The following is a 13,177-nucleotide window of genomic DNA, read 5'->3' on the forward strand; positions in this document are numbered from 1 at the left end:
TTTAGCCATGCCAGCTCTATGCCCACAGTGTAATGGCTTTTCAGTGTACAGCTCCATCCCCAAGACAAAGTCACTCACAGGGACACTGTGTACAGAAGTATAACGTGGGAAATCTCAAACTATGCAGGAGTCCTCGCAGCAGTGGAGGGCTCCAGTTGTGTTAATTCACACTGCTTTTCTTACTGAACTGGCTTTCAAGCACAGACACATCCCTGCAGGCCTGGGGATCTGCACACAGAATATTCCAGACTACCCATGGTGTGCCCAAGACAGGACAGGAGCTGTGTGCCTGCCCAAAGTTGCCCAACATTTCCTGTGACAAATGTCATTACATGGACATTTTACATAAAGGCTTTTTCCTTCCCTTTTTTTCCTTTTTAAATAAATTATTCATCAGTGATGTATGATAAAGCCAGGGCATTACTTTGCTGTATGTGATTTGTTAAGACAAAATGGGAATGCTTTAACAGGGACAAGTAATGTTTCCCTGGGAAAATCTGAAGGCTTTCCTTTATTGGTGAAAACACTTGATATTTCATCAAAACAAAACAATTTTTAATGTGTCCTCATGACAGAGGCGAATGATTCACATGGAAGAAGAAAAACTTGCTACTTTTTAAGTGTGGGAAATTCTCCATTGAGTTTAGAGTTAAACAGCTGTTTTCTCTGGAAATTCAGCATGTGTTCAACACATTTTATCTTACATATTCAGGGACATGGAAAAACCCTCCCCAGATTTATTTAGTTGTTTGGGTTTTTTAAAATTCGGTGGAGCTATCCAGGCAATGAGCAGGAAAAGCCTCTCTTCTCAAGCAATTTGGAAAAAGAGTAGAGTTTTGTCTATTTTCAAATAGGAAAAAGATTTGACTCACTGCCAGGACAGGGGTGAGAAATCTAAGGAGACTGTCTAGAAAACATTAAGTTTCAATTTAGAAAAAATTTTGATTTGGATACTTGACTTTTTGACTACCATTTACATGCTGCGATTTTTCACTTTTAATGTTATTTTATGAAACAAAAAGACACTTATTACTGCATTAGAATTTGCACTATAAACAGACACTTTCATGCTAATAATGTTTATGTAATTTCTCATTTATAGCTGAAAAGTCTCATCTTGATCTTTTGCTTTATGAAATAAATGATTGATTTCTAATCCTCCTGAAGGCAATTTTTCTTTTTAATTTTACAGCCTCAGACAGGTTCATTCACCTGCTCTTTGACTATGGGAAAGGGAAAACAGTAATACTTACTTGAAATGACAAAGTGGGCCTCCCTCACCTCAACCCTAATTCAAAGATGCTGAACATTTCATTTGCTGAACATTGATCTGACATTTTCAGGTTGGCTATGTCTGATTCTCTACTGTGCATTTTCATTATATGTGAAGAACTCACTCTTTTCCTTAGCACACACCAACAAACAACTGAGGATAAAGCTTTTTTAAAGCAGATTTTAAAACTTTGGTCAGCATTGGAATTGCAATAGTATTTCCAATTATGAACAAGCAAGACACTACTAGTCAGGAAGAAATGCAGGACTACTCTTTTTAGAGCAACTACCAAAAAAGCCAAAATCTTGGCTTTGGGGAGGCTTTGACCTCTCCCAAAGAGACTTGTAACACATTGTGGACCAAAACTAAGCTCTGTAGAAAGGAATAGTTACAAAGTTTTAAGCCTTGGAAGAGTAGCAAGGAAAAGGAGCAATGCTGTTGACTCCAGGAGATGGCTCTTTTTGGTTTAGAAGCAAACAGAATTCATCAGCAGTTTGTCGGTTACCTTCTAACAAAGAAAATTAGGATCACATGTCTCAGCCATTCTGTGCAATGGTTCTGCTCTCGCCCTCGGGATGCAATTCTGCTGATTTCAAGAACATGGATGTATCATCTGCTTTCACAGTAACAATACTTGTCAGGGTGAACCCTCTTGACAGAGAAAACTTCATGTGTGGTGTTAGTGGCATGAAAATTCAAGTTCAGAAACATAATACCAGTTACAGATACATGCTACAGCTGGATACAGAAAATATGTCACATTGTCATGACTAGCTTTGAAGTGGGAGAAAAAGTTGTAGGTGTAAAGAGATCTTAGAGCTAGTGAGCAAACCAAACAGTTGGAGTACAAGGAATTGGGTTCTTTGGGTAGACTAAAAGAGATAGAAGTGGTGTATCAGCAGGAAACGTAAGGATTAAGGAATACGAAATATTTCTGAGAACTGAAGGAATATGATCAAAACCAGAAGTCACAAAACAAAGGTAAAAGTGGACTTTGTAAAGGGAATTACAACCTAGCAGAACAGGCAGGGTGGATTCAGCAGAAGCTAAGCTAACCTCACTGAAAAAGGTCAGAGTTACTGAAAGGGGAGCTCCCGCTAGCGAAACAAAGTTAAGAATATGTAATTGAAGCTGCTTAAAAGTACTACTGCAAAACTGACAGGAACTCCTCCTGCTCTGGAAGAAAGGACTCAAAAGCTTCTCTTCCAAGTGGAGATCTTCCCTACTTAAGCTAAAGAAGCAGACCTTTGGCTAACAGCAGCGTAAGCACTTACTGCGTTTGCAGGCCTGCCACAGGAGCAGAGCACACTGAGAAACACAATGACTCTTGCGTGCCAAAGGAGGCTGGTCTCAAACATCTGAATTGTATGGGAAAGTCAAGTGATCTTCAGCTTACAAGGGAAGAAATAGTTGTTTTATACTATCAAAAAAACCTCCCCCAAAATCCCTCCCTCATTCTCTCACTGAATAACATTCATTTCTAGTTGTGAGACAGTGCCCAGTATCAGCCTTCAGAAATATTTCATCTTTCTTCTCCCTTCTCTTACTTTGATTAATAATTATGTTGAAGATTTGTCTGATTTTCTGGATACCATTTACATTAATTCACAATTAATGTGCCCACAATATCACCATAATTTGAGACACAGACTTTTCTCCCTTAAAACTTCCTGTACCTGGCATGCTTACTGACTGATTCCTTGTCTGGAAAAGATACGAGCATTAAGCACTTCCTTGAGGGACCAACAATACTTGATTGCTTCAGATCAAACTCAGGACTGGCTTTATGACCTAGAGTTCCTGCAGATGTGCACTTTTGCAATTTTCTGTTTCACCACAATCCATTCAAGGAGAATCACCTGGAGTATCAGGAATAATCAATGTAGCTGTAGTATGGCACAGAAAACCAACAGATAAATTGGTATGTATTCTCCAGCCTGTGTTTCATCATCTGTCATTAACACTGTCATCTATAAAAGGGTCTCCTGCATTTTGAATCCACCTGGGTTTCAGTTAATTTAAAAATACAGTGCCAAGGCAGGAATTAATTCCCAAGATAAAGGTTTAAGAGAGAGTATTTAAAAATAAATTAAAACCAGTTGTAAAGAGCAGCAGAATTCAATAATAAATTTTCAGTACCTCTCATGGTGAACAGCAGAGGATGTGATCCTCCCACTCCATTCACATCCGCAAAGGAACCACCCAGTTTTGTCTCAACCCTCAGCTCATCAGCCCCAGTGCTGGAGCACAAGGGGACACGAGAGGGGCTCCACTCCCTCTGTCCCTGGCTGTGACCACCACCTCTGCTGGGCTCTCATGGCACCCAGGAGGATGTGGGATAAACTGAACTCCAAAGACCCACATATTTTAAAGGAATCCATTTTTGGAAAGTGACAGTCCACATGTACAGTGCCAAGTATAGCCATGAACTGAAGCATTCAAAAGCTGTAAATTGCTTTGGGCCTATAAATACAGACCCTTTCCAGAGGCTCATTCTCGAGTCCACACAGAAAGAAGCAGCATTAGAAAAACAGTAACTGTGTTACAAATACCATGCTTAAGAAAGACTAAGTTGTTAAACATTTAGATAAAAACATAGACCAAGAATTTTTTTTTCACATTTCAACATGTTAAGAAAAGTAATATTTATGCAAGATGTCCTTTAAAATTAGCACATTGCTCTTTTTGACCTTTGAAAATTTCAGCTATCTTCTTTCTCAGACATTTGGCAAACCTGACCTTCTGCTGCAGATTATATGTCCTTAACTCTTCCAGGATCCAACAAAGAATGTTCTCAGACCCTCCTGTAGCTTTCCCACACTTCCCAACAGAAAGTTCCATACCCTGAATACAGTGAGGTATTTAAACATAAATTTCCAAGACAGAGGAAGACCAACCAAAGATCTGCAGCTAGGAGAGAACTCATTTCAGAACAACAGTTGGGTTTTTTTTATTTATTTCTATTTTTACAATGACACCATAATCAGAAAACATGCAAATATGAGCATATAAATAAATCTCTATTTTGGGGTGCTGAGAAGTTTCAGCAATTGCTTGTAGCATAATGAATGTTTGTAATTCATTAGATTCTATTTAGAAATGCAAAGCACACCACAACATCAGTGATGCTCTCTTTATCTTAACAAAAAGACTACTACACTTAATGTTCTTCTGACAGAGCTAGCATGTTTTAAAATATGTAATTCTTCTCTACAATAGAATGTTTTCAATGGTGTGCTCCTATTTGAATTAAATTTACTGTAGCAATGTCATATTTCAGGCAAGCTTCTGCTAATTATCCCAAAGAGCTTCAAAATCTTTACAGTATATTCACTGCATTTACATCTTCTCCACAAACTTACTGGTCTTGTTTATATAATTTTGCAAATGACAAGATGTGTAGGATAACGATCTAAATGAACTAAAAATTGTGTCATGGGCAGATCCTTCATAGATTTGCAATTTGTAGCTGTCAATCTTCCTACAGCTGCTAGATAACAAAACAACAGTTCTTTTCTTCATGCAGACGAGCAAACTCAATAAGGATTGGTAAAGGCTCTTTTCCATAAGAAATCTGTGGTTCTCCACTGCCTATTAAACCTTTCCTTATACACATCCTAATTTCTTTCTTGTTTTTCTTAGGTAAAGAAAAATACCACGCCAATTCTGTGTATTTTAGCATCATATTAACTAAATTTGACTTATGTGAAAAATGGGTTTGCCAGTGGCTAAATATTTTGGTGAAAAGGAAAAATACAAGGGGAGAAGAGATCTAGAGACTTACAACTCACACTGTAACTGGAGAACACACAATGGCAGTAATCAAAATGATCATTAAAGGGAGCCAGTGTGTTTTTATATCACCTTCTCAATCAAGACCTGCCTGAAATGGGCCAAGTTATATTAACATTTGAAAGAGAACACAAGCAAACAATAAAAGGAAAAGAAAATCTTACAGATTCAAAGTTGTGAAATTAATAGGGATGCTGCCTATAAGATTGGGTTTTTTCTTTTCCTTGAGATGAGGGCATAAACTGAACTGTAGTTACAAATGCTGTAAAGAATTGGATCAGAGACCAACATCCACAGCGCCAGGAAAGAAAAGGAATTGAATAAAGAGAAAATCATTACAGAAAGAGAAATAAAAAAAAAAAATTAAAACAAATTGCTACTGTTGTAGGGAGGGACTAAATGGCTGTATTGAGGGATAATGCAAGCATTTTATTCCTGTAAAAACCTTGTATTTCATTTTTAAAACCACTATAAGGTCTCCTGTTTCTTTAAGGAAAATCTATCGTAAGTTTCCATAATCACAATGCCGGTTCCACATCATGGGCTTCCCTTTGAAATCAAACTCTACATTAGACAGAGGCGTTCACAGGATATGTTGCTCCCGAGGGCAAGAAAACTCTAAGCCTCAGCAGACTAATGCACTTAGCAAGTCCACCAAGGATCATCAAACAAAAAGCGTTCAAGGCAGGCACATACATTTGGTCGGTCCACTGAGATTAGCACCCAGCACCACCTGATGCACACAAGCAGTTGGGTGTCACGAGTTGTACCACTTCTTACATGAGATATTTTGAATCTACCTTGCACAGCTAAAGAAATACACCTTTGTGGGTGCAGCAAACAAAGTGATCAGGACACAGACTTGTAAGAGGAGAGGATGCTCGCAGGTGCCGCTGCTCGGCGTCCCTGTCAGAGAAAATTCATTCTCCTCATACATCTCACTGATTACTCGAGATGCACATGTCTTATGATGGCAAAGGGGATTCATGAATGCTGCGGAGAGACCTGTTCCAGCACGGCCGCTTCTGCTCCAAGACAGCCGAGAAGAGGTAACATCATTTAAAACAAATAAACCTTTCCTCACTCAACGAGTAAAAAGGTCTGAGGCTCCAGCTGGGAGCAAAACTGGAAAGAAGAAACACCTGAGAAGAATTAACGGGAACGGCAGTCCCGGCAGTGCCGAGCCCGCAATCGCCCCAAGTGCCGGGCGGACAGACCCACGTACCCCGGCGGCAGTGCCTCGGCTCAGGGTTCGCGAAAGCACCCGGGAATCACCCCGGCAGAGGCTCCGAGCCGCCCCCCCTCAGCCCCGGCCCAGCTCGGCCCCACCTCGCCCCCAGGCTCGGGGCGCCGCAGACAATGGGCGGGCGGCGAGACCCGCCCGGCGCAGCCCCGCGCAGCGCCCGGCATCCCCCGGCACCGCCGCTCCGCGCCGGGCAGCGGCACCGCGGGCGGGCACGGCCGGAGCCGCGGCGCTGGGGCACGGAGGGAGGGAGGGAGGGACGGACTTACGCGGGTGCGGCGGCGGCCGGCGGGCACTGCGCGGCTCCGGGCGCGGCTGGCGGCGCGGCGGACTCGGCGGCGCGGCTGGAGCCCGGCCCGCCCCGCCCCGCTCCGCGCCCCGGCCCGCCCCGCCGCCCCGCCCCGCACCTGCGCCCGCCCCCGCCCATTGTCCGCGGCCCCGCCCGCCCCGCGCACCTGCCCGCGGCCCTGCCGCGCCTCCCCGCGCTGTCCCCGCAGCCGTGAGGCGGCCCCGCTGCCCCGGGATGCTCTCCCGTATCCCTGGAGGGTGCGCGTCTGAGCCACCCTGCGGCTGCCCCAGCCACCTCCCGGCCGGCCCCAGCCGCGCTGCGAGCGCTCCTCAGCGATCAATGCAGAAGGCACTTGACTCAGCTGCGGGGAAAGGTGGCAGGCAGAGACCGTCCTCTACACAGTAACTCTTCCACTTTTCCTGCTCTACCCCGGAGAACTTTCCCCTGGCACACGGGCTGACTCCCTGGGCTCACCCGGCTCCCGGGGACTGCCGGGTCCCGTCCGACCGAAGCACCGCCGCTCGGAGAGCGCCTCCGCTCCTCGTTAACACCTGCAGCACAGTTAGAGCAGACAGCTCAGGGTCACTCCCGACGGGCTCCAAGTCCTCCAACAAAAGCCCCAGTTTTTGACTTTAATATGAAACGGAAACCTTTCTTTTCAGTTTGGGTTTGTGTCGTTGCAGATTTTGCATCGCTAACTTCTCAGAACACTCCATCAGCCAACACCAGAGATAGCTAGCTTTGAATTTAAAAAATAAAAAATAAGCTCATTTCTTTGCAGCCTCTGAGTTTTAGTTTTTGTTTTGGTTTGGCTTGGGTTTTTTGCTATTGTTTATTAAAGACCAACATTCGTGGAGTTGCAAGTGAATGTCTAATCTGAATGCTTCACTCTCATTTTTTACTGAAAAATAAAAATCATTTGGTTAGTCCAGAGTTCAGAAAACACATATTCTCTTTGGAAATAGTGGAAACTAAAGCATATAGATGAGAAACTATTTTGCAGTTTATCTTCATGCATAATCTATTAAGGAAAACATCATACCCTTCTCCAGGTACAGGTTCCTCTACAAATAAGTAGTAGGTTTGCTACAGGGGAAAATGATACTTGTGTGAGGATGAGGACACTATTATATACTGGTGTGCTTTTGGTTTTTGGGGTTTTTATTGCTCACAGTCCTGTAGTGCAAATTTTGTTTTTCAGATTCTGCAACAGCAGCTTGGCTTACAGCCATAAGCAAGGGAGCTGACTTAGATATCTGACTTAGATATCTTCTCTGAAACCCTCATTCCTTCCTTTTCTATCAGTGGCAGGTGCAGGTCCAGTGCCACAGCCTTTGTCACTTGTTCTTCTCTTGAGCCCTGCCTGCCCAGAGCCCACCTGAGGGACAGCCCGTCCCGCTGCCCTTCTCAGCCTGAAAACCCGTGTGCTGGGTCGGTCTGACACTGGCGGGTTACTTGTGCGGGGGATTTGCCCTCAGCTTTTTTACTGCTTTGATTCTTGGTGGCGTTTTTCACGTTTCCAAACCCCATTTCTTCCTACTTTTCCGAGGGAGCTGAAGCACTCAGGGTGCCTGTTCTGTCTTTGCTTTTGGGAGTGGACTCACTGTCGGCCATTATTTTGCAACTGCACCTAATTTCATGAACCAGACCCAGCCAGGAGGACTGAGCTGGTGGCAGTGCTCCGGTGGCTGCCGAGTGGGAAGGAGCCCGGCTCCCTCACGAACCCTGGCACCTCTCGGCCCTGCCCCGGCTGTGCTCACCTTGTCCGGCTGTCCTGCGCACCCTGCTCCGTCCCGGGTGTCCCTCTCCAGGTGCGGGGCGGCCGTGAGGCGAGCGGGGCTGTCCCGGCTGCACTCGGCCAGCCCCGGCTGGAGCCCAGCGGCCCTCCAGGGCAGGGCTGAGCCCCTCACGGAAGCTCGGGGCACAGGAGGCAGGAGGATCAGGGCGAGGCAGTGAAGGCTTCGCCGAGGGAAAAGGTGGTGGCGGCGGGGGACGGAGTGTTTTTAACTTCGTTCCGCTCTATTTTAAATTGGCGTCGAATTAAATAAATTTATCCCAAATCAAGTTTTGCCTATAGCAGTAACTGGTCAGTGATCATCGTGGTTTTATCTCGATCCATGACGTTTCCCCCTCACTGCGTGCCCTGCCCTGTGGAAGAGGGCAGTGCTGGAATGGCCGGGTGGGCTGGCGGGGCCGTCAGGCGCTGAAGAACAGACAGACAGACAGACAATCCTGTTCGGAGCACAGCAGCGCCGGCTCAGGCTCTTACAGACCTCTGTGTGCTGTGACGATCCAGCACTGCCACAGGGATCCTTTTCTGTCTATCCTGCCATCACCACCCAGCTCTTGGCTGCCTTTCCCACTGACTCTGCAGAAGGCATTGAGGGTACCGCGGTCAGATTTCTTACACTGAAATGCCCGTTTGGCAGGAAATCATCCCATTTCACTGCAGTGCAACACTGCCTGAACAGGGCACTTTGGCAGACAGTAGCACCTTCCCGTTTTCTGGTTACAATACTTGTGTGGATGTCCTGGAGCCAGGTCAGCCTGTGTATTTGTATCGTGCAGTCTCCTTTGTACAATTACACTGTGACCACATGGGGCAGAAATCTCTATTCACTGTCAATCACTGCACTCTTTGCACTTCCCTTGCTGTCCCACGCATGATCTCAGTTCAACATTCGTTACTGGGAAAGAGAATGCTCTCCGTCTCTTGCTTCTTCTTGGCAATGTCTGCTTCAAGTTGCGAGCATTTGTCTGTCTTATAAAATCAGATATTAAATTGCCTGGAATTTATGCTTAGTTCCCTTTAAACAAAATTGTAGGTAAATGGTGGGTGATTTTTTTTCCCATGCACTAAATTCAACAAAGATGCAGTTTCACTTAGTCCCCTCAAATACTTAACAGATTTGGAGTATCTTTGCTGAATAGTTTTTTGGTGTCTTTTCAGGAAAAGATTCACAAATGGGTAATTTTCATCAATCTTCCCTTTTCTAGTACCTTAAAGGCTAGGTAAATTTTGAAGTATGAAGGAGATTCAGATCTCGTTCTGTTCTCTGCCTGAGTGAATTTCAACTCTCATTGTCATCTATTAAGTTGTTATTTGGGGGTGCCAGGAAAGAGAAAAGAAGATTATTTTTCTGCCAATAATTTTTCAATATGTACAAATAACATTAACTAAAGGAGGAATTAGATCATATCTCCTCTCAGGTAAGAGCCAGGAGAATAAAGTCCTGCTTATACTTCTCAGCCAATATTTATTTCCACATGGACCTCAACAGTGCTCCAGCCAGCGAGGCAGGAGGAACCCTGCTTTGCAGCCTGGTGAGAACACTGGTCCCAGATATGGGAATGTGGGTGTGAATCACTAACCAGAAAGGGAACTAAGCCCAGAGGGTTAAGGTGGTTTTGACTCTAGTGGTGATAACTTCTCCTGGTAGCTTTCTTAAGGTTTGGATGCACAAAGAAATTGTCCAAAGTAAGGAAGCTTATTATCAGCTTTTCTCCACTCAGCCTTGTGTTCTCCCTTTTCTTAGTCAACAGTCACTCTAATTTGATGTCATAGCACTGCATTACTTTATCCTTGCCCTTTCAATTTCCTAAAATAAAAGCTACTATCTGCTCTGATCTTAATGCCTCGTTCAGTTTATACCAAGTTTGGTGTAAACTAGAATGCTTCCTGGAAGCATCCATAGTTACTTGGCTTTGGAGGTGCTTACCACAAGGTGAAGAAGACTTTGTCAGATAACAGGAGAGCTTGTAAAATTTACCACAATATAGTCACTCCTGAATGTTGGCAAAGCTGGCAAGAACCCTCAGAGGTTGTTTGTGAGAAATGTTGTTCTTCACCATTAAGAGTTCCTGAGCCAATGCCCATGTCTAATTTACCAAAAGACTTTGTCAGTCCTGTTTGGAGGCAGATCCATGCTGTGCTGCTCTGACATGTAACACCCCCTTTGGAGATATGCCTGTTTCTTCTTCAATTGTTTTCCTAGGGCTGCTGGAAGAGGAGGATCTCTATCAGTGCTGCTGTCCTTGATATTTCAGTTTGAAGTACTTTTGATGGCCCTTGTTGGGCCAATTGCTCTTTATGCTACACTGTTGCTCAGTAAGGTATTTCTGCCTGTCAGCTGTTACAGATGCTGAGAGATAATGTTGTTTGTTTCACAGATTTCTTATTAACAGCTTATTTTTGCTTACAGGACTCACAGTACATATACTGTGTATCACCAGCTCTCAGCTACATTTCTCTAGTGTAATATTTGTAATATTATCAATATTTCTGAGGCTCATATTGCATCTGGTCCCATGATTCAGCTGAAATTGAATTGGTTTGTGATCTAATAACTCAATTGCAAATATAGCAGCCTTTTTTTCCTGCAGAGCATTTAAATCAAGAGCTTGTGAAGCAATTCAAGTCATATGGCAGATATCCTCTTATTCCTTGGAATTCTCACTTTTTTTTTTTTTTTGGATGGTTATTACAGTGGTATATGAAGTCCTTAGTTTTGCCTCCTGACTCATCACCGATATGCATTTCTATTTTCTTTCTCTTTAGTGGAGATGCACTGAATTAGTCTTTGTCCTCCTACCTGGACTTCTTTTGGTGGTACTTTACCTATTTTACACTGTGTGGGTTTTTAGACATGATCTTTTTCCTGCAAACCTTAGCTGACCTTGTTTTTGCACTGCCTATATTGTTGTCTTTATAGTAGTACAAACCAAACAAAACCTCTGCTTTAACCAGGAAACAGATTGTCCCACAGACAATCTCATCTCTAAGCAGAAACTCTTAGGATCTCCATACTTTTAAGTGGGAATGGCAGATTCCTTAGGCCTATAATTTAAATATGCCTTCCCTCATTACTTCTTCTTATTGGCATCAGGAAATAGACACATTCACTTGAACTTTCTATCTACACTTGCCATTTCAGTGTCTCAAATATCATTCTTCATAATTCCATGTCCTAGCTAACATATTCATCTATTATATCCCCAGCTTCTTCTCTTCTGAGTTGTCTCTACATTTAAATATCCTATTACATGTCATTCTCTATGATAGTTTCCTATCAACATTATATCTCTTTGATTCCAATCAGATTTTAATCATACAAATTATTTGATGTTTCAGTTGTGCCTCCTTTACTGAGAATTTGTTTCAGAATCTACACAAACAGCACATTCTGTTATAGTGACCTGACATTTTGAAATAATCATAGTCAAAATAACAACCACTATTTCACAGTTAATTATTATTATTATGAATGGTTCATGAAAGTGTATATCCTGTAGAATAAGATAGAAATTAGGAAGAGGTTATATTTTATAGTGTTTGATATACAAAGAGTAAAAATACCCTGTATAGTAGGAATTTGAGCTCAATTTTCAGTACAGCTCTTGCACACATGAAACACTTTCCACTGGCAGAAATAGTAATATTTTTTCAGAATCTTTCAAAATATGTCACAGTTCAACTATGGTAAAGGCAACAGATACTTTCAAAAAGTGCATCACAAGGTTGTTCACTTTCAGAAAGGGGATGATTCAATTGCTGGATGCATTTTTCCTAGAGCAAAGAATACTATTCAGTAAAAAAGAGTGAAGGGAGGAAATGAAGCCTGTAGAAGAAAAAAGTCAGACAGAGTCAAAATGATCCAAAAGGAATGAAATTCTTCACGCAAAAGAATGCTATGTGCATCCTGTTACATGTGCATCTATTCTGTCAGAGAAATGCATGTGTACCATAGCAACAAGCACATTTCATAAAGCTTATATGTGTTAAATCATTAAACTAAAGATCACTTATTTTCTCTGAATTGGCAAGCAGCACTTCTGTTGTTCTTTCAAGTAACAGTTAATAAAATATTCATAAACTACTCATAAATGGTTAAACATGCTGAAGGCTTGAACTTTTACATAGTTTCTTTCATGTTTCCTAATGCACGTGCAGAAAGATTTCTTTAAAGTAAATACTACTCTTAGAACATGTTTTAATGTGGTTTTTGCACACAGAACACAAAGACAAATGCAATTATGTCAAGAATTTGATTGCATAGCATAATTTATATTCCCACTTCCTCACCTTTAACCCTTCTGAGTGTACAATGGGGTTTTCTTACTTGTTAGATAAATTATTGTCAGTAGAAACACTTCCTTAAATCTCCAGACAATTATATTCGATTACCTGTAATGTTATATTTTCAAATTATGAAAGAATACTGTGGCTTCCTATTTTTTCATGCCATCATTCTTTAATGAAATCCAAAGTGACCAATAAGAAAGTTCAAATAAATTGCACATTTTCAAAATATAGGATTAAGTTCAATTTGAACATTTATTTTCCTGCCCTGTAAATGCAAATGCATCGTGTTTCTTGAAGTAATGAGCATTAAATTAAAAATCTCAGCACACCCTCTAGGGAATTCAACTCTCCACAAACCTCAACTCAAGTAAAAGCTTGAGTGAATATACAGGTATTCAGTATGACAGGAGGGACAAGAATCCATGGTTTGCTGCAATTTCAAGCTTCCTTTCTTACCATCTATCTTCAACTAAAGCCCAATTTAATGTGATTTACCAG

The 13,177-nt window shown here is 42.5% G+C and overlaps 1 protein-coding gene across 6 annotated transcripts in view; it reads right to left on the bottom strand.

Moving 5' to 3' along the window:
- Positions 1-13,177, bottom strand: part of SEMA6D (semaphorin 6D) — a 342,631-nt gene that overhangs the window by 202,447 nt on the left and 127,007 nt on the right. Inside the window, exon 1 of one of the 6 annotated variants that reach the window (XM_077185499.1) lies at positions 6,578-6,673. The exons of 4 other annotated variants lie outside the window; for them this stretch is intronic. The gene's annotated coding sequence lies outside the window, so the exon portion shown is untranslated. Of the gene's footprint in view, positions 1-6,577; positions 6,674-13,177 lie in introns of those variants that run through there. One more of the 6 variants, XM_077185502.1, reaches the window with a different exon arrangement.

Source organism: Agelaius phoeniceus, chromosome 13 (genome assembly GCF_051311805.1).
Source record: "Agelaius phoeniceus isolate bAgePho1 chromosome 13, bAgePho1.hap1, whole genome shotgun sequence".
Lineage (NCBI taxonomy): Eukaryota > Metazoa > Chordata > Aves > Passeriformes > Icteridae > Agelaius > Agelaius phoeniceus.